The sequence below is a fragment of the Bombina bombina genome, chromosome 2, assembly GCF_027579735.1.
Source record: "Bombina bombina isolate aBomBom1 chromosome 2, aBomBom1.pri, whole genome shotgun sequence".
In the NCBI taxonomy this organism is placed as follows: Eukaryota; Metazoa; Chordata; class Amphibia; order Anura; family Bombinatoridae; genus Bombina; species Bombina bombina.
The window spans coordinates 408,387,224-408,407,253 of NC_069500.1; the positions used below are offsets into that span (position 1 = coordinate 408,387,224).

General features: G+C 42.1%; 1 protein-coding gene across 6 annotated transcripts in view; it reads right to left on the reverse strand.

Moving 5' to 3' along the window:
- TANGO2 (transport and golgi organization 2 homolog) overlaps window positions 1-20,030 on the reverse strand; it is a 542,315-nt gene that overhangs the window by 306,053 nt on the left and 216,232 nt on the right. The window contains exon 2 of one of the 6 annotated variants that reach the window (XM_053701905.1): window positions 1,052-1,193. The exons of the other annotated variants lie outside the window; for them this stretch is intronic. The gene's annotated coding sequence lies outside the window, so the exon portion shown is untranslated. The remainder of the gene's footprint in view (window positions 1-1,051; window positions 1,194-20,030) is intronic. 6 annotated transcript variants of the gene reach the window in all.

Consider the following 20,030-nt stretch of genomic DNA (forward strand, 5'->3'; position numbering starts at 1 on the left):
CTTCAGTCTTCTGCTAGAAAGCTGAACATGAAGAGGAACTTCATCCTTCAGCATGACAACGACCGAAAGCATACACCTAAATCAACAAAGGAATGGCTTCAACAGAAGAAGATTAAAGTTTTGGGATGGCCCAGCCAGAGCCCAGACCCGAATCCAATTCAAAATCTGTGGGGTGATCTGAAGAGGGCTGTGCACAGGAGATGCCCTCGCATTCTGACAGATTTAGAGTGTTTTTGCAAAGAAGAGTGGGCAAATCTTGCCAAGTCAAGATGTGCCATGCTGAAAAACTCATACCCAAAAAGACTGAGTGCTGTAATAAAATCAAAAGGTGCTTCAATAAAGTATTAGTTTAAGGGTGTTCACACTTATGCAACCATATTATTTTATTTTTTTATTTTTATTTCCCTTTACCTAAAAGATTTCAGTTTGTTTTTCAATTGAGTTGTACAGTTTATAGGTCACATTAAAGGTGGAAAAAGTTCTGAAATGATTTATCTTTGTCTCATTTTTTTACATCACAGAAACCTGACATTTTAACAGGGATGTGTAGACTTTTTATATCCACTGTATATGTATATATATATATATATATATATATATATATATATATATATATATATATATATATATATATATATATATATATATATATATATATACATATATACATACATACACAAACTCAATTACAGAATCCGCCCTCCTGGGTCAACCACCTGTACTACCACTTCAATATTATATCCAACACACTAACAGTGAAGTCACAGGATTTATTAAAAAAAAGTTAAATTTAATTGACGTTTCGGAAATGTATTCTCCCCTTTTTCAGAGAATATATTAGATAGAAAGACACATATATATGTATAGATGTGACTAAAATGTTTTTTTTTTACTATCATATCTGATATCTAAAGAAAACAATCAACAATGCTTAATATTAATAAAACTAAATTTTAAATATTGATTGAAAGACGTAGCACTAGCAGTAAGACAGCTATATTAAATTTGTGCACTTGCATTTGTCTTGCAGTCATGAGTGACCTTGACCCACCTGAGGCTCCTAAGCTCTAAGAAGTGACTCCACTCATCCACTGCCTCCAGTCCACTTTCCAGACTCCAATCCGCTTGACTACTCAGTTCGTTTCCCAAAGTGCCGGCACTGACTGTTGTGGATTGACTTTGCGGCTCTTTACCTAACATGGATGAAGCATGGGAGATCACATGGTGGAAAATGTCACGTGACCTTGGTGTAAGCCCCCAAAATTTGCTGAGCTAGGCACAGGTCTTGTTGGCCTATGCCTTAATATGCCCCTGATCTATGCCCATTTTAAAGACACCATTGATCCCTTCTCCAAAACTCCCTTCTCCTTCATTTAAAAAACTCCCTCCTACATCCACTAAAACTCCATGCTGCCTCCAGCAAAATTTCCTCCTCCTCCTCTAAAGTTCATGCTCCCCTTCTGCAAAACTCCCTCCTTTCTCTTCCCTCCTGTAAAACTTCCTCCTCCATACTCTAAAGCTCCATGCTCCCTCCTCTGAAACTCCCTCTTCCTCCTCCCTCTGGTAAAACTCCAGTCTTCATCCTCCCTCTGGAAAAACTCTCTTCTTCCTCCTGCCTTTGGTAAAACTCCCTTTCTTTCTAATGACACAATGAGTCCACGGATCTTCTAATTACTATTGGGAATATCACAACAAAGCCGTTAAATATCACCTACCTTCCCTCCAACCCCTGTCATTCTCTTTGCCTACGTTAGAGCAAGGAAGTGGTAAAATTAGGTGTTTGAAAAGATTCTTCAATCAAGAGTTTATAATTTTTTTTAATAACACAAGCTTGTGTTGTTTGTTCTGCCTGCTAGGGTGTAGCCATAATCCACATCAGTCTCTTCAGTAGAGCAGTGGTGGCATTCAAGCAATGGGAACTTGTGGGACATAATTCTCACTGCGCCTCCCTTATGGTTAATGCTGCCCTAATACTGAAAAGTCTGAGTAAGATTACATTTTACATCTTTTTTTCTCACAGGTCCATGTGAGGGAGAGGACCTTTCAAACCTGGTGAGCTGCCTTACTGCCTGACAGATTTCTAAGGTAAGTGCTAAGTTTATTTTCTGGGGTTATGAACACAGGAAAATTGGCACTTAATTATATATAAGGACACAAAAGATGACATTATCCTTGGGAGTGAGGATTACGTTAAAGGGCAGTTATGGCAGGCACTGGGGACGAGGAGATGTGGCTCATGTATTAGGTGCGATTTCACAACGCCCGACGGCTTTATTTTTACAGAGATTTGCCGACCGGCAGGTTTACTTTTGATACGCCCACAATGGGCGGAGCTAAACTACGCGGCAATGTTTGCGAGCGCTCTTTTTGTCTGTATCTCTTCATTTCCGGTGTTACGGAGAAGCGGTTCAGAAGTATTTCTCTGCTACGTTATGGTGTTGCAGCAGAACAGCCTCAGATATGTTATTAAAGTGTATTAGATGAGTCCGGACGTCTACTATCTGTGAAATATACGATCCGGTGGCAGGTAGGCACCTCAGCAAAGCTTAGCTGAGGTGTAGAGATTGTCTGCTGTTTATTGTAAAAATCTAATTTTTTTTGTAAAGCAAAATAAAGAGGTTACATTTAACATTTAAAGACACAGTAACGTTTTTTTGGTGAGATAATTTCTAGTTAAAGAGACAGCCTAGTGACCCTGAAGTACTTACTATCACACACTGTGCTCTGTCGCTCCTTGTTCACTGTTGCAGCTTATATATTTCAGTCCGGTCCAGAATTACTACCTTTAACTGCGCGTGCGTTGCTCCGTACTCGCTCAAAGGAATTAGCATATAGAAGAGAATCCAGGTTGCCCAAAGTGATTGGTGTATGCAAATTAGAAAAAAGTTCCAAGAGTCCAGCACCTGGGATCCAAGGTGTGCAGACACGGGGGCACTGCACAATACCCCCAGTCAATATAGCAAAAGAAGATAGTCGCACCACCAAGTTCAATGAATGAATTTCTTTATTGAGCCAAGATAAAAAAAATCAGCAACGTTTCAGACACAAGTCCTTAATCTTGCATAACTAACAGACACTAATTCACTTCTTATATACCCAAATAAGTCACACCTTTCCAGCTAATTGTAACACCTGTAAAGCCAGGTATATGGTGGGTCTGAAAATGGGCTGGATTTGGAGTGCAAATTGCAGCTAAACGACTAAACTATATGGGGCAAAAAAGTATTTAGTCAACCACCAATTGTGCAAGTTCTCCCACTTAAGAAGATGAGAGAGGCCTGTAATTTTCATCATAGGTATACATCAACTATGAGAGACAAAATGTGGAAACAAATATCCAGACAATCACATTGTCTGATTTGGAAAGAATTTATTTGCATATTATGGTGGAAAATAAGTATTTGGTCACTTACAAACAAGAAAGATTTCTGTCTCTCACAGACCTGTATCTTCTTCTTTAAGAGGCTCCTCTGTCCTCCATTCATTACCTGTATTAATGGCACCTGTTTGAACTTGTTATCAGTATAAAAGACACCTGTCCACAACCTCAAACAGTCACACTCCAAACACCACTATGATGAAGACCAAAGAGCTGTCGAAGGACATCAGAAATAAAATTGTAGACCTGCACCAGGCTGGGAAGACTGAATCTGCAATAGGCAAGCAGCTTGGTGTGAAGAAATCAACTGTGGGAGCAATAATTAGAAAATAGAAGACATACAAGACCATTGATAATCTCCCTCGATCTTGGGCTCCACGCAAGATCTCACCCCGTGGGGTCAAAATGATCACAAGAACAGTGAGCAAACATCCCAGAACCACACGGGGGATCTAGTGAATGACCTGCAGAGAGCTGGGACCAACATAACAAAGGCTACCATCAGTAACACACTACACTGCCAGGGACTCAGATCCTGCAGTGCCAGATGTGTCCCCCTGCTTAAGCCAGTACATGTCCGGGCCCATCTGAAGTATGCTAGAGAGCATTTGGATGATCCAGAAGCAGATTGGGAGAATGTCATATGGTCAGATGAAACCAAAGTAGAACTGTTTGGTAGAAACACAACTCATCGTGTTTGGAGGAGATAGAATGCAGAGTTGCAACCAAAGAACACCATACCTACTGTGAAGCATGGGGGTGGCAACATCATGCTTTGGGGTTGTTTCTCTGCAAAAGGAACAGGATGACTGATCCATGTACATGAAAGAATGAATGGGGCCATGTATCGTGAGATTTTGAGTGCAAACCTACTTCCATCAGCAAGGGCATTGAAGATGAAACGTGGCTGGGTCTTTCAGCATGACAATGATCCCAAACACACCGCCCGAGCAACGAAGGAGTGGCTTCATAAGAAGCATTTCAAGGTCCTGGAGTGGCCTAGCCAGTCTCCAGATCTTAACCCCATAGAAAACCTTTGGAGGGAGTTGAAAGTCCGTGTTGCCCAGCGACAGCCCCAAAACATCACTGCTCTAGAGGAGATCTGCATGCAGGAATGGGCCAACATACCAGCAACAGTGTGTGACAACCTTGTGAAGACTTACAGAAAACGTTTGACCTCTGTCATTGCCAACAAAGGATATATAGCAAAGTATTGAGATGAACTTTTGATATTGACAAATACTTATTTTGCACCATAATTTGAAAATAAATTCTTCCCAAATCAGACAATGTGACTGTCTGGATTTGTTTCCACATTTTGTCTCTCATAGTTGAGGTATACCTATGATGAAAATTACAGGCCTCTCTCATCTTCTTAAGTGGGAGAACTTGCAAAATTGGTGGCTGACTAAATACATATACAGACAACCAAAACACACACATACATTTCTTCCAAGTGGATTAGGCACAACAAACGAGTGAGTTGTACTAAGTCTTACTATATATTCATATTTAGAGAAAGAAGACTCAGTGTTTATTCAAATACACTGTTACTTTATTTTGTGGTGGGTTACATCCAACGTTTCAGCCCACATTTGTGCCTTTCTCAAGGTTTTTATATATATATATATATATATATATATATATATATATATATATATATATATATATATATATATATATATATATATATATATATATATATATATATATATATGTGTGTGTGTGTGTGTTTTTGGATTCCGTGTTATACCTTCTCTTGCACCCTGGTGCTGGGATTGGCAATAGCAAGTGAGAGTGTGCCGACTCTGTGCTGTATATACAGTTGTATGCAAAAGATTAGGCACCCCTGACAATTTCCATGATTATCATTTATAAATAATTGGGTGTTTGGATCAGCAATTTCATTTTGATCTATCAAATAACTGAAGGACACAGTAATATTTCAGTAGTGAAATGAGGTTTATTGGATTAACAGAAAATGTGCAATATGCATCAAAACGAAATAAGACAGGTGAATAAATTTGAGCACCCCAACAGAAATATTTCATCATTATTTAGTAGAGCCTCCTTTTAGCAGAAATAACAGCCTCTAGACGCTTCCTATAGCCTGTAATGAGTGTCTCGATTCTGGATGAAGGTATTTTGGACCATTCCTCCTTGCAAAACAGCTCCAGTTCAGTAAGGTTTGATGGTTGCCGAACATGGACAGCCTGCTTCAAATCACCCCACAGATTTTCAATGATATTCAGGTCTGGGGACTGGGATGGCCATTCCAGAACATTGTACTTGCTCCACTGCATAAATGCCAGAGTAGATTTTGAGCAGTGTTTTGGGTCGTCTTGTTGAAATATCCAGCCCCGGTGTAACTTCAACTTTGTGACTGGTTCCTCAACATTATTCTCAAGTCTCTGCTGATATTGAGTGGAATCCATGCAACCCTCAACTTTAACAAGATTCTCAGTAACGGCACTGGCCTCACAGCCCAACAGCTCTGATCTCTATTATTGCCAATGTTTTTTTCCATATGTTTGTTATATTACTTTTAAACATTGTGAAAAAATGAAAAATTTTACACTATCCTATCATACAAGCTTAAAGGGACACTGTACCCAAAAAATTTCTTTCGTGATTCAGATTGAGCATGACATTTTAAGCAACTTTCTAATTTACTCCTATTATCAAATTTTCTTCATTCTCTTGGTATCTTTATTTGAAATGCAAGAATGTAAGTTTAGATGCCGGCCCATTTTTGGTGAACAACCTGGGTTGTCCTTGCTGATTGGTGGATAAATTCATCCACCAATAAAAAAGTGCTGTCCAGAGGACTGAAACCAAAAAAAAGCTTAGATGCCTTCTTTTTCAAATAATGATAGCAAGAGAACGAAGAAAAATTGATAATAGGAGTAAATTAGAAAGTTGCTTAAAATTGCATGCTCTTTCTGAATTGCAAAAGAAAAAAATTGGGTACAGTGTCCCTTTAACCAAAATGTAAGGAACATTTTAGCTTTCTTATTTGTTATTTACATGGGTGCTGCATATTAGAGTTTGGGTTGCACATTAGGCCTTTGCTGTTGGTTGAGATTAGTAGAGATCACAATAAGGTTTTTTTGTGGGTGTGTGGAGTACCACTAGTACCTATATTATAAATATATAACGGCAAAAATTGTTCAGGAATGGGTTGAGGAACATAACAAAGAGTTCAAGGTGTTGCCTTGGCCTCCAAATTCCCCAGACCGCAATCCAATTGAGCATCTGTGGGATGTGCTGGAACAACAAATTCGATCCATGGAGGCCCCACATCGCAATTTGCAGGACTTAAAGGATCTGCTGCTAATGTCTTGGTGCCAGATATCACAGGACACATTCAGAGGTCTTGTGGCATCCATGCCTCAATGCATCAGAGCTGTTTTGGCAGCACAAGGGGGACCTACACGACATTAGGCAAGTGGTTTTAATGTTGTGACTGATCAGTATATACTTGCTTTCATGATGCAGATAGAGCATACAATCTTAAACAACTTTGAATGGTACTTCTATTATCTAATTTGCTTAGTTCTCTTGGTATACTTTGTTGAAAAGCATACCTAGTTAGGCTCAGGAGCTGGGAGCTAGCTGCCGATTGGTGGCTGCATATATATATATACCTATTTTCATTGGCTTACTGATGTGTTCAGCCAGCTCCCAGTAGTGAATTGCTGCTCATTCAATAAAGCATTATCAAGAGAATGAGGCAAGATTGATAATAGAAGTAAATTGCAAAGTTGTTTAAAAGTGCATGTTCTATCTGAATCATAAATGAAAAATGTTAGGTTTAGAACTGCAACAACAAAATCGATATAATCGATAATAATCGATTATGAAACTAGTTGTCAAGGAATCTCATAATCAATTAGTTGGAAAAAAATAATCACCCGATTAATAGATTATGAAAATAATCGTTAGTTGCAGCCCTAGTTAGGTTTTATATCCCTTTAACATAAGCTTACTGCCACATGTTTACCCAAAGTAGTACAGGTGGCCCTCGGTTTACAATGGTTCAATTTGCACCGTTTCAGAATGACAACTTTTTTTTTCAGTCATGTGACTGCTATTGAGAAGCAGTGCATTGATTAAAATAGCCAGTAGGTGGAGCTGTCCGCTTGTGTTGCAGCAAATATATGCAAGCCAAGCAAGCTGAAATTAATCAGTTTAACCAGACCTAAGCTATTGAGCAGCTTGCAAAGGAACAAGATATTCCTGTCTATAAATCAGTCCAGATTGGAATGCATAGAAAGAACTGTTTGCAGAAAAATGCAAGTAAAGTCTGTGTTGTGTGATTATTGTATTAGGTTTATAATGCTGTTTAGCAAATGTTTTTGTTCATTTAACTTAGTTTAATTATATATTCTGTGTTGTGTGATTACTTCATTTCAAAGCTTTAAAAATAATGTATTAGGTGTTACTTACCAATTTTGAGAGGGACCTGGACCCTAACTCCCTCATTTCCCATTGACTTACATTATAAACTGGGTTTCAATTTACAATGGTTTCGATTTACAACCATTCCTTCTGGAACCTAACCCCGGCGTAAACTGAGGGCTACCTGTATTCCTCTTCTACAAATAATTCTGTAATTAAAAAATCAAGGCCTAGATTATAAGTGGTACTCAAAAATATAAACACTGCTCAGAAGTACATATATCCGTTTTTCTAGATGTTCTATTTATAGGTATGTGTTTGAGTAAAATAAACATTTTTGTTTTATTCTATAAACAACATTTCTCCCAAATAAAAATATTGTCATTTAGAGAATTTATTATATTAGATATACAATTGCTGTGGTGATCACTATACTCTTGCAATAGGACTAGCTGGGTGGCAAAATAGTGCTAGTAGTACCTCTAAAGTAATTGGAATCAAAAATAAGTATTGACAGGGGGGGGGGGGGCGTGCTTGCTGGATAAGCTTAGGGGCACAGACCCCATCTGAAATCCCTAATTATGTTTAGATGTGCTTATATCTAGAGGTAACTGATATATCCCCTTTTCCCCCTATGCCCAGTTATAACGTGGATATTAATAATTTTACAAATAAACAAAAAAGAAAATAGAGGTTTACAATTTGGATCCAAGAGTGGTCCTTTACTGTTCAGGGTTGTCTTCTAAATGGTTATCACCATAGTGTTACAAGGTCCAAAAGTGGCCTTTTATTTTTTTTGGAAGACATACAGGTTACTTGGCAGATATTTTGGCGATTCTGACTGCTGGATATGTTATATAATATGTATTGTCTTTTTGTATACTACATATGGTCCTCTAACGTGGAACATTTTCTCCATAAAGATTGTAATGTTGCTTTTGTTTGTATGCCGTAAAATTATACCTCAATAAAAAGTTAAAATTAATAAAATATTATTGACCATGCCAAAAGAATTGGAAAGAAAAGTTTTAAAATGAGGAAAAGAAGCATTCAATTCTGGCATTACTAACAAGTGAGAGTCAGGGTGCTTCAATACTTTTTCAAAGATAAAGGTTCATAAGAACAAGGTTAAGCAGCAGACATTAGTGCTGCGGAATCTGATGGCGCTCTACAAATACCTGAAAATAATAATTATGGACAACAAAGCTACAGACTGGCAGAGTACGAAAATGCCTCTCCACTGCAGGGATGACCGCAAACCTCATTTGAATGTCACTCAACAACCGTAGGATGACATGAAGTGACCTACAAAAAGAATGGCAAATAGCAGCTGGGGGGCAGTGCCCGACGAAGGTGGTTTGAAACAGGCTCCTAGGAGAAGGACTGAAGTCATGCAAAGCTAAAAGAAAGAAGCCCTTCATAAATGAGTAACAAAGAAAAGCCAGGCCAAAATAAGGATTGGACCGTAGAGAACTGTAGTAAGGTCATCTTCTCTAATAAGTCAAATTTTCAGCTTTGCCCAACACCTTGTCATCAAATGGGTATACATAGACCTGGAGAGGAGAACAAGCCACAGTGATGTTTTGGCTAAGGTGAACAGAGTTTCCAAAAATACACGTCGCCTGATGATGACATCAAACACCAGCAGGAGAGACAAAGCAATGTACAGATGATACATGGGGTCTAACCCTTGTTAAACGACGTCATACAGCTACTAAAACAGCTACCAAAATATTACTCCATAAACGGATGGTCTCAGATACCAGCTGAGAACGAGGGTGAAACAGTTTAATTTATATTGACTGCTTAAAAGGGGTGGACAGGAGAAGTGGGTGTCTTGCACCACGTCTTGTACCACGTCAGCTCAGTGGGACAAGACAACCGACACCAACATCGCAAGATGTCTGGGTCAACGGGCAGGCGGCTCAAGGAATGAGAGATACTGGGGCCACCATCTCTTTGATTCAGCCTCACCTTGTTCCCCCCTCTGGCTGCATTGGATGGACCCTTGCTGTTGGGGTAGCGGGAGGTGCTGTTCTGAGGGTTCCTACAGCCTGGATCCATTTGTACTGGAAAATCGACTCCCGCAGTGGGGGTTATGCAACACATCCCTGCTGAGGTCCTGTTAGGAAACGACCTCGGCCACTTTGTCTCCGCCTTTTGTGGGGAATACCGCTGCCACCAATGTGACGGATCTCCGGCTACCCCGACTGGGTAGCTCCGCCAAAGGGGTCATAAAAGCTGCCTGGAATAAAACTGCTATGTAGCCCAGGAAAGTGATTCTAGCAGGGGCCCACCTAAATGACTAGTCAGACTAGCATTCAGGTGAAATAAGAACTGCCTTTATTGAGAAACACACAACTCATCTTAATAAGAACAATGCCCCAATTTTCCTGCCATTCCGCCCCTCCAGACAGGCTGGCACCTCCATAGAAGCCACAGACACAGGACACAGGGGTGTGACGGTTTCGGGGTGATCCCGGTGGATTTTTAAAGCTCTCGGTCCCCAGATGCCACAGTCCAAAAACCAGCATGATTCGTTACTGGGGACCGGACTTACAGTCTGTTTAAGTTATGGGGTTAGGGGTGTCCAAAACCCCTGGTTCCCAAAGGAGCTCCCCTCCGACAATTCCCTCATCTCTTGTCCTCCCTAGGGGCTACCAATCCCCAAAAGAGCGGAGCTCTGGGGCAAAGGGCTGCTGAAGCGACCAGGGGTGAAGTTAGCAGGTGTTCTGCTATCCTGTGGCCGTCCGGGAGTTCCAGGAGCCCGGCCAGCCAAGGAGGGTTTTCCCGGTCATAGACCAGCTCTTCTCTTAACACCAAAACCAAGCCAACGCAAAGCAAACAAACAGCTTCCAGAGGTGGTGGTTGCTCTGAGGAGCCCAGTATCCGTGACAGTCCAGTCTTAATTTTTTTTTTTTTAACTAAGGTAGTTTTTCTAAATTACTTAATTGGTTCTATGAATAAACTTCTGTAATTTTATGATTAAAGGGATACTGAACCCAATTTTTTTATTTTGTGATTCAGATAGAGCAACTATCTAATTTAATCCTATTATCAATTTTTCTTCATTCTCTTGCTATCTTTATTTGAAAAAGAAGGCATCTAAGTTAAGGAGTCAGACAATTTTTGGTTCAGATCAATGGACAGCACGTGATTATTGGTGGGTGAATTTATCCACCGATCAGCAAGAACAACCCAGGTTGTTCACCAAAAATGGGCTGGCATCTAAACTTACATTCTTGCTTTTCAAATAAGATACCAAGAGAATGAAGAAAATTTGATAATAGGAGTAAATTAGAAAGTTGCTTAAAATTGCATGCTCTGAATCTGAATCATGAAATATTTTGTTTGGGTTTAGTGTCCCTTTAATTATTTTTATATATAAGTACCTTTATATTTATTAGTAATAATATTTTTGTTTCCTTTGAATGGAAAGGAATCTGTACCAGGGATTTGCTTGATAGTTTTGTATTTCTTTGAGAGTGCAAATATATATATATATATATATATACACACACACATATACTGTATATATATATATATATATATATATATATATATATATATACATACATATATATATATATATATATATATATATATATATATATAACACTAAATTTATGCTTACCTGATAAATTTCTTTCTTTCCGGATATGGTGAGTCCACAGCTTGAGTAATTACTGTTGGAAATCAATACCAAAGCTAGAGGACACGTATAATTAGGGAGTCAAAGACCCTTACCCACAACCCCCAGTCATTCGACCGAAGGGAAATGGAGAAAAAGGAGTAACACAAGGTGTAGAGGTGACTGAGGTTAATCAAAAGAACAACTGTCTTAAAATAAAGGGTGGGGCCGTGGACTCACCACCATATCTGGAAAGAAATACATCTATAAGGTAAGCATAAGGTAAGGTAGTTCTTTCCTAAGATATGGTGAGTCCACAGCTTGAGTAATTACTGTTGGGAACCAATGCCCAAGCTAGAGGATATTGATGAATAGGGAGGGACAAGACAGACAGTCCTAAACAGAAGGCACCACCGCTTGAAGAACCTTTCTCCCAAAAGAAGCCTCAGCCGAGGCAAAAGTATCACATTTGTAAAATTTGGAAAAAGTATGTAGAGAAGACTAAGTTGCAGCCTTGCAAATTTGTTCCATAGAAGCTTCATTATTGAAAGCCCAAGAAGAGGAAACAGCTCTTCTGGAATGAGCCGTAATTCTCTCAGGAGGCTGCTGTCCAGCAGTCTCATAAGCCAAACTAATTATACTTCGTAACCAAAAAGAAAGTAGTAGCAGTAGCTTTCTGACCTTTACGTTTCCCAGAGAAACAGGCAAAGAGGGCAGAGGACTGGCAAAAATCCTTAGTCGTCTGTAAATAAAATTTAAGAGCACATCCAACATCCAAAGGCGCTGAGCTTTTAACAAGTTCCAGATTGCTCCCCAGCCCAGCAGGCTGGCGTCCGTGCTCACGATCACCCATGAAGGTCTCCGAAAGTATGTGCCCTGAGACAGATGTTCCTGAGAAATCCACCATGGGAGAGAATCTCTTGGCGACTGATCTAACTCTATTCTCTGAGATAGATCCGCATGGTCCCCATTCCATTGTCTGAGCATGCACAACTGGAGAGCTCTCAAATGGAATCGAGCAAAAGTAATGATGTCCATTGAAGCCACCATCAGACCGATTATATCCATACATTGAGCCACTGAAGGATGAGCAGTAGCCTGAAGAGGGAGGCAAGAGGAAATGATTTTGTTTTTCCTGACCTCTGTTAGAAAAAACATAAAATTATGCTTACCTGATAATTTCCTTTTCTTCTAATGGAAAGAGTCCACAGCTGCATTCATTACTTTTGGGAAATAAGAACCTGGCCACCAGGAGGAGGCAAAGACACCCCAGCCAAAGGCTTAAATAATCCTCCCACTCCCCTCATCCCCCAGTCATTCTGCCGAGGAACATGGAACAGTAGAAGAAATATCAGGGATAAAATAACGGGTGGGGAGCTGTGGACTCTTAAGCATAATTTATGTTTTTCTTCTTAAATGGAAAGAATCCACAGCTGCATTCATTACTTTTGGGTAAACAATGCCCAAGCTATAGAGGACACTGAATGCCAAGACTGGAGGGTACAATGGGCGGCCCATAATGAGGGCACCAGGCCTGAACCTCTACCCAATAAAAAACCCTGCTTTGTCCGAAGCCGATAACATTTTTAAAGGAAAAGCCCCAAGGACACTGACTTGCAGCTAGTCCAGAAGCCAAACTAGAGACAGCAAAACAGACTCGATTGAGTCACCAGTCCTCCAGGAGCCACCATCGCCCAACAGACGGTCCCCCCCCACTCACCCCATGAAGGGGACACAAGTCGAAACCCCCAAGGGGACAAGGCAAAGGAGAACCGAGGAACCGAAAAAGGTCCCCTAATACAAAAAAGAAAACCTCCAAGAGTGAGCCAAGCTCACAGAGACCCAAACGGGTCCAAATAGGAAAAGGAGGCCACGCCTATTCCAAGCGAAACAGAACAGACTTCTCTCCAACATCCTGAAAGCACTGAATGCAACTGAAGAGGCAAAGTCCTCCCAGCGTCTGAACATAGAATACCAAAGTATTCAACCACGAAAAACGTGTAATAGACCCAGGCAGAAAACCCCAGGTTGGAGAACACAGAGTTCATATCAGGACGACACAGAGGGCACTTGCGAGGAAGAAGAAGCAGTCAAGCAAGGAACTGACTGCAAAAGCCACCCACCCCCAGACAGAGGGCACGCTCCAGGCAACCAAAGCCGCCAGACCTATACAGGTCCCGAAAAAGGGGAACACAAAACCTCAATCGAGGCCCCCCCGAGAAGGACAGTATACCCTCAGAACCCGAAGGAAGAGTAGACCCTCTTCTGAAATTGATGGAGCAAGTTGAAAAGAAATTCTATATCCTAGAAGACTGAGATAACAGATAGACTCAACAAGGCTCATACATCCAGAGGAGACAGCGCCCTAGACCGCTCGGCTATCCTGACCTGTAGACCCACACCCAGCTGGACCAACCCATCCCCAGGGATCCAAAATAGGGGAACAGAAGAATCCAGGAACAAGCGTATGGATAGCACAGCCATCCCTACAGAGTACAAGTACAACCCGACTCTGAAACAGATGACAATGCCCTAGACCTAAGGATCTATCCAAATAAAGGCCCAACAAGCCTGACTTGGAGCCAGCAAGACCCCAGAGGAACCAATCCCAGCTGTCTACCTCTCATCCAGGAGAAGTCCCAAGAAAGGACTCCATCTCCATAGGGAGGAGAATATCCCCTAAAGAAAAGGGATGAAGCCGGAAGGGCTATAACTGTCCACAAGGCCCGAAGCCACCAGCTAATGGGAAGATAAATCCCCAACACAAATTTCCTAGAAAAGGACCCCCCAAGTGCCAAGCAGAGATGCAGCCAACCCATTCGCCTGCAGAGCAGGGAATCCACAGGTTACACTGGCAAGCTGACCAAGGGAATGCAACCGTGAGGTGCATCAGAAGTTGGACCTCCAGCACCAGCAGCTTGGAATGAACCAACAACTCTTGAGGCGCAAGTCACAAAGCTAACCCTAGAGCACCTGGGCTGCTCTGTTGCAAAGAGTACGAAATACTCCTAAAACCTTACCACCATGACCAGGTCAGAAAGATGGAGCAAGGACATAGCCCAAGTTTCCACTACCGTGGAACACCCCAACCATCCCTGAGATCCAAGATTCCAAAACAACCCAAGACTGGGTCAGGAAAAAAGCCAAGCGAAGCCTCAGCAACTGGAAATCTCAGGAAGAAAAACAAGTCCGGGCACCTAAAAGTTCAGGCAACCTTACCATAGAACTTAACACCCCAACCGGCCAAGAAGCCAGACACAAGGGATATGAATGCATATCACGAGAATCTGGATAGCGAGAAGAACTTTAAAGCCCCGACCCAAGGAAGGAACCACCCCTAGCTAAAGTCCAACGCTCCAAGGAGCAAGGCTAGAAGTCTTATGAAGAGACATCTCAAGGCCTCAGGACAACATAAGGGATACCTCAAGGTAAAAAAAAAAACCTTCTAGCAGGGCTAGACTCCCCCATCACATCCACACCAGCAGAGGACACAGGGAAGAGAAAGGTGCTAAGCCTTCCCAGCTTCGGGAAACCCCAAGCTAAGCAAAGTCCCCACAGGGATCAATCATTACCCGGAAATACAGATCCCTGTAGGATCCACCCGGAAATAATGGAAGGAGACCCAAAGGTCTGATCACTCAGACAGCACACGTCAAGAGTAAGAACTGTATCAAGATACACTATAAATAGCGTATGCACACACCTGGTTTCAAACTGAAAACCCTCCGCATGCTAGACAGCCTATTCTGATACAAGCTGTTGGATCAAGCCCACAAGGGCAATCCTGAGCCCTAAAACCGAAGGCCAAACCGCTCAAATTGCAGCAATGGGGCGCTAAGCCCTCCAACCCTTCACCGCATGAGGGAGGAAAAAACTAGGTTCTGATGATATCAGAGGACAGAGTGAGGCAGCGGAAAAACTCCCCTGACCCGGTCATCTATGACTGAAGGCTATAAGTACTGCAAGAATCCTTCCCGCCTTACAGACCACAGGTCCTCTCGGATGCTTAGTTGAACATGAAAACCAATGATAACCTGAGCACTCGGCGCTTCTACCGTATCAGCCGAGCAGAACAGCGCCACGAGTTTGAACAGCGCAAGACCGAACAAACCCAACAGGATTAGCCTGCACTTAGGGTCCTAACCGGCAAGCTGCATAAATTCTCCCCCATAGGGGAAACAAAGAAAACAGACATTTTAACATAGGACTAACATGTCCAAAACAACTTCTGATCCCGATCCCAGAAGGTTCTCAAAGGAAACAAAACTAAATAAGAGACATCCCATGGGATACAAATAAAATATAAGGCAACCCGGAGGTTAGCGCCCAAAAAGACACAGGCCTACCCGCAGGACCAGGCCCTGTCTTCCAAAAAAAATGTAAAATATCTAAATCAAATGACAATCAGGAGATTACCTCATCCCCACATGTCTAATGAGTTGCACCATTCGAATTAGCAGACTGAAAATCCCCGTACCTGGTAATGATAGGGTCATTCAATAACTGAAAAACATGTCTGAGTACCACCGCGGGGAACTGTAGAGGCCCTCCCCAAGGCGGAAGGCCCAGGACAACAGGGCATGAGCACATTCTCAAATAAACATCTTGACTCTGCAGACGAACAATCGCCAACATTATGTGGAAGCGAAAACGTGCTGCAACCTCCGGGGGGAACACGCCACCCTGCATGGAGGAATCAGAAACCGGGTTACCCGCATGTGAAGTAGTATGAATTGGTAGGGAACTCGCCTCTCAGAGGACAGGACCCCCAGAGGCGGATGGCTCAGCTGTCCCTTAATTCCCCGAGCCCGAGGAACAAGGCATTCTAAAATTGCATACGGATCAAAACAGGTTGACATGTGCCAACAAGGCCAGTCCGGATTCGTCACCGGACACAGAATCTGAAATCAAAATAGTCTCAGTATCAGACTCCTCCGTAACTGAATCTGAAATTAGCACAGTCTCAGCATCAGAATCCTCCATAACTGGTAGAGGATATATAAATATGGACTAAAGTAGTAAAACAAAAACGGCACCTGACACCCACAATGGCTGGGGCACTCACCCCCTTCTATGATCAGACCCCTGCGGACTAGAATATTTCCGTCGCCACACAGTCAGAAATACGGAAATGGAAAATGGGACGTAACCACTCCCAACACAAGGTGAATCGTACAGTACAAAAAAGTGTGCCCAAGCAAAAGGCTGCGTCACTTCCAAAGGCCTCAATGTTCCAACCACAAGCCCATAAACATCACACATAAGCAAGTTGAATCACATAAACATGATTATAAACCCCCCTGTTCGATAAACCCCACTCAGGAGATATTAACCCTCGATGCCAATATACTAAAAGAAACTCACTGAGACCCTTGTAATATTACACCAGCAAGGTGGTAGCCTCTCAGGAAAACATTCACATTACAGTACATTGAGAAATAAAGTAAAATGAAACGATTTTACCAGAATCTACTTCGCTGAACAGGAACACAGCCTTTCAAGTGTGACGCCGCCAATTGCTTGAGGAGCTGTTAACATGAGTCGGGATGGTTTTGTAGAAAGAATCTCCCTGCATCTCCGGACTAACTTTCATCCAAGCCCTCACTGAGAGACTGACATGACTATTTAAAACTCCTGTCCCATGCTGAAGATTACTACCCTCCATAAGAGACAAAAAGCAAAAATTAAAAATTCTGACACTTCTCTGCCAACCTCCTGGGACGAAAGGCAAAGAATCACTGGGGGATGAGGGGAGTGGGAGGAGGATTTAAGCCTTTGGCTTGGGTGTCTTTGCCTCTTCCTGGTGGCCAGGTTCTTATTTCCCAAAAGTAATGAATGCAGCTGTGGACTCTTTCCATTTAAGAAGAAAATCTTCATCAATAGAGAATCTATTATGGTCCCTAAGAACACTACTCTTGTAGCAGGGGAAAGTGAGTTTTTTTCCAGATTCACATTCCATCCATGGGAATGAAGAAAAGACAACAATATATCTCTGTGTAACATTTTGCTTGTTGAAAAGATGGCACTTGAACCAATATGTCGTTCAGGTAGGGTGCCACAGCAATTCCACGAGAACGGATTACTGCCAAAAGAAACCCCAGAACCTTTGAAAAAATTCTGGGAGCCGTGACTAGACGAATTGGAAGGGCCACGAACTGGAAATGTTTTTCCAGAAAGGCAAATCTCAGGAATCTGTGATGGTCCCTGTGAACAGGAACATGAAGAAACACATCCTTTAGGTCTATGGTTGTCATGAACTGATCTTCTTGTACTAAAGGAAGAATGGAGAATATAGTCTCCATCTTGAAGGATGGAACTTTGAGAAACTTGTTTAGACACTTCAAGTCTAGAATGGGACGGAAAATTCCATATTTTTTGGGAACCGCAAACAGGTTGGAATAGAACCCAAAACCCTGTTCCTGTACTGGAACTATCAATCCTAGGTAGGAAAGATGTTGTATACATTTCAAGAACACCTCTCTCTTTATCTGGTCTGCAGATAATCTTGAGAGAAGGAATCTGCTTCTGGGAGGAAAAGTCTTGAATTCCAATTTGTAACCCTGGGATACTATGTCCACAGTCCAGGGACCTGGGACATCTGCCCCCCACCTGATCCGAGAAAGTCTGCCCCCCACCTGATCCGATTCCGGATCGGGGGCAAACCCTTCATGCTTATTTTGAATCAGCTGCAAGTTTCTTTGATTGTTTCCCCTTGTTCCAAGACTGATTAAGTTTCCAAGAAGACTTGGATTGTTCCTGCTTGGAAGAAGAAGGGGAAGGCTTTCCTCTGAAGTTATGAAAGGAACGAAAATGACTCTGACGTCCTTTAGGCCTATTCTTCTTATTTTGAAGTAGAAAAGACCCTTTTCCACCGGTAATATCAGAGATAATTTCTGCCAAACCAGGTCCAAACAAGGTTTTGCCCTTGAAAGGAATCGCCAGAGGCTTGACTTTAGAGGAAATGTCCACAGACCAGGATTTGAACCATAACGCCCTGCGGGCTAGGACAATGAAAACAAGAAGTTTTAGCTCCTAGTCTAACAACCTGTAAAATGGCATCTGCAATAAAAAATTGGCAAACTTAAGAGCTTTAATCCTATCTTGAATTTCATCGAACCAGTAAGATGCCGCACTAGTCACGGTGGCAATACACACAACAGGTTGCCATTGGAGACCCATGTGGAAGCTACCGCTCTAGTAGAATGAGCTGTAATTCTTTCAGGAGGCTGCTGGCCAGCAGTCTCATAAGCTAAACGGATTATGCTTCTCAGCCAAAAAGAAAGAGAAGTTGCCGAAGCCTTTTGGCCTCTCCTCTTTCCAGAATAGACAACAAACAATGCAGATGTTTGATAAAAATCCTTAGTAGCTTGCAAATAAAACTTTAAAGCACGAACCACGTCAAGATTGTGTAACAGACGTTCCTTCTTTGAAGAAGGATTAGGACACAGAGACGGAACAACAATTTCCTGATTGATATTCTTATTAGATACCACCTTAGGAAGAAACCCAGGTTTGGTACGCAAAACTACCTTATCTGCATGGAAGATCAGATAAGGGGAATCACACTGTAAGGCAGATAACTCTGAAACTCTTTGAGCCGAAGAGATAGGTACTAGGAACAGAACTTTCCAAGATAAAAGCTTGATATCTATGGAATGCAAAGGTTCAAATGGAACCCCTTGAAGAACTTTAAGAACTAAATTTAAACTCCATGGTGGAGCAATAGGTTTAAACACAGGCCTGATTCTAACCAAAGCCTGAAAAAAACGCCTGAACGTCTGGAACATCAGCCAGACGCTTGTGCAAAAGAATAGACAAAGCAGAAATCTGTCCCTTTAAGGAACTAGCCGATAATCCCTTTTCCAATCCTTCTTGGAGAAAAGATAATATCCTAGGAATCCTGACCTTGGATTCAACACCAATGAAGATATTTACACTATATCTTATGATAGATTTTCCTGGAGACAGGCTTTCGAGCCTGAATCAAGGTACTAATGACCGACTCGGAGAAACCACGTTTTGATAGAATCAAGCGTTCAATCTCCAAGCAGTCAGACGCAGAGAAAGTAGATTTGGATGTTTGAATGGACCTTGGAGTAGAAGGTCCTGTCTCAGCGGCAGAGTCCATGGTGGAAAGAATGACATGTCCACCAGATCTGCATACCAAGTCCTGCGTGGCCATGCAGGTGCTATCAAAATCACCAAAGCTCTCTCCTGCTTGATCTTGGCAATCAGACGAGGGAGGAGAGGAAATGGTGGAAACACATAAGCCAGGCTGAAGGAGAAGGGCACTGCTAGAGCATCTATCAGCGTTGCCTGGGGATCCCTTGACCTGGACCCATAATGAGGAAGCTTGGCATTCTGACGAGACGCCATCAGATCCAGTTCTGGTTTGCCCCATAGTTGAAACAGCTGGGCAAATATCTCCGGATGGAGCTCCCACTCCCCCGGATGAAAAGTCTGCCGACTTAGAAAGTCCGCCTCCCAGTTCTCTACTCCTGGGATATGGATAGCTGATGGATGGCAAGAGTGAACCTCTGCCCAAAGAATTATCTTGGAAACCTCCATCATTACCAGGGGACTCCTTGTTCCCCCCTGATGGTTGATATAGGCTACAGT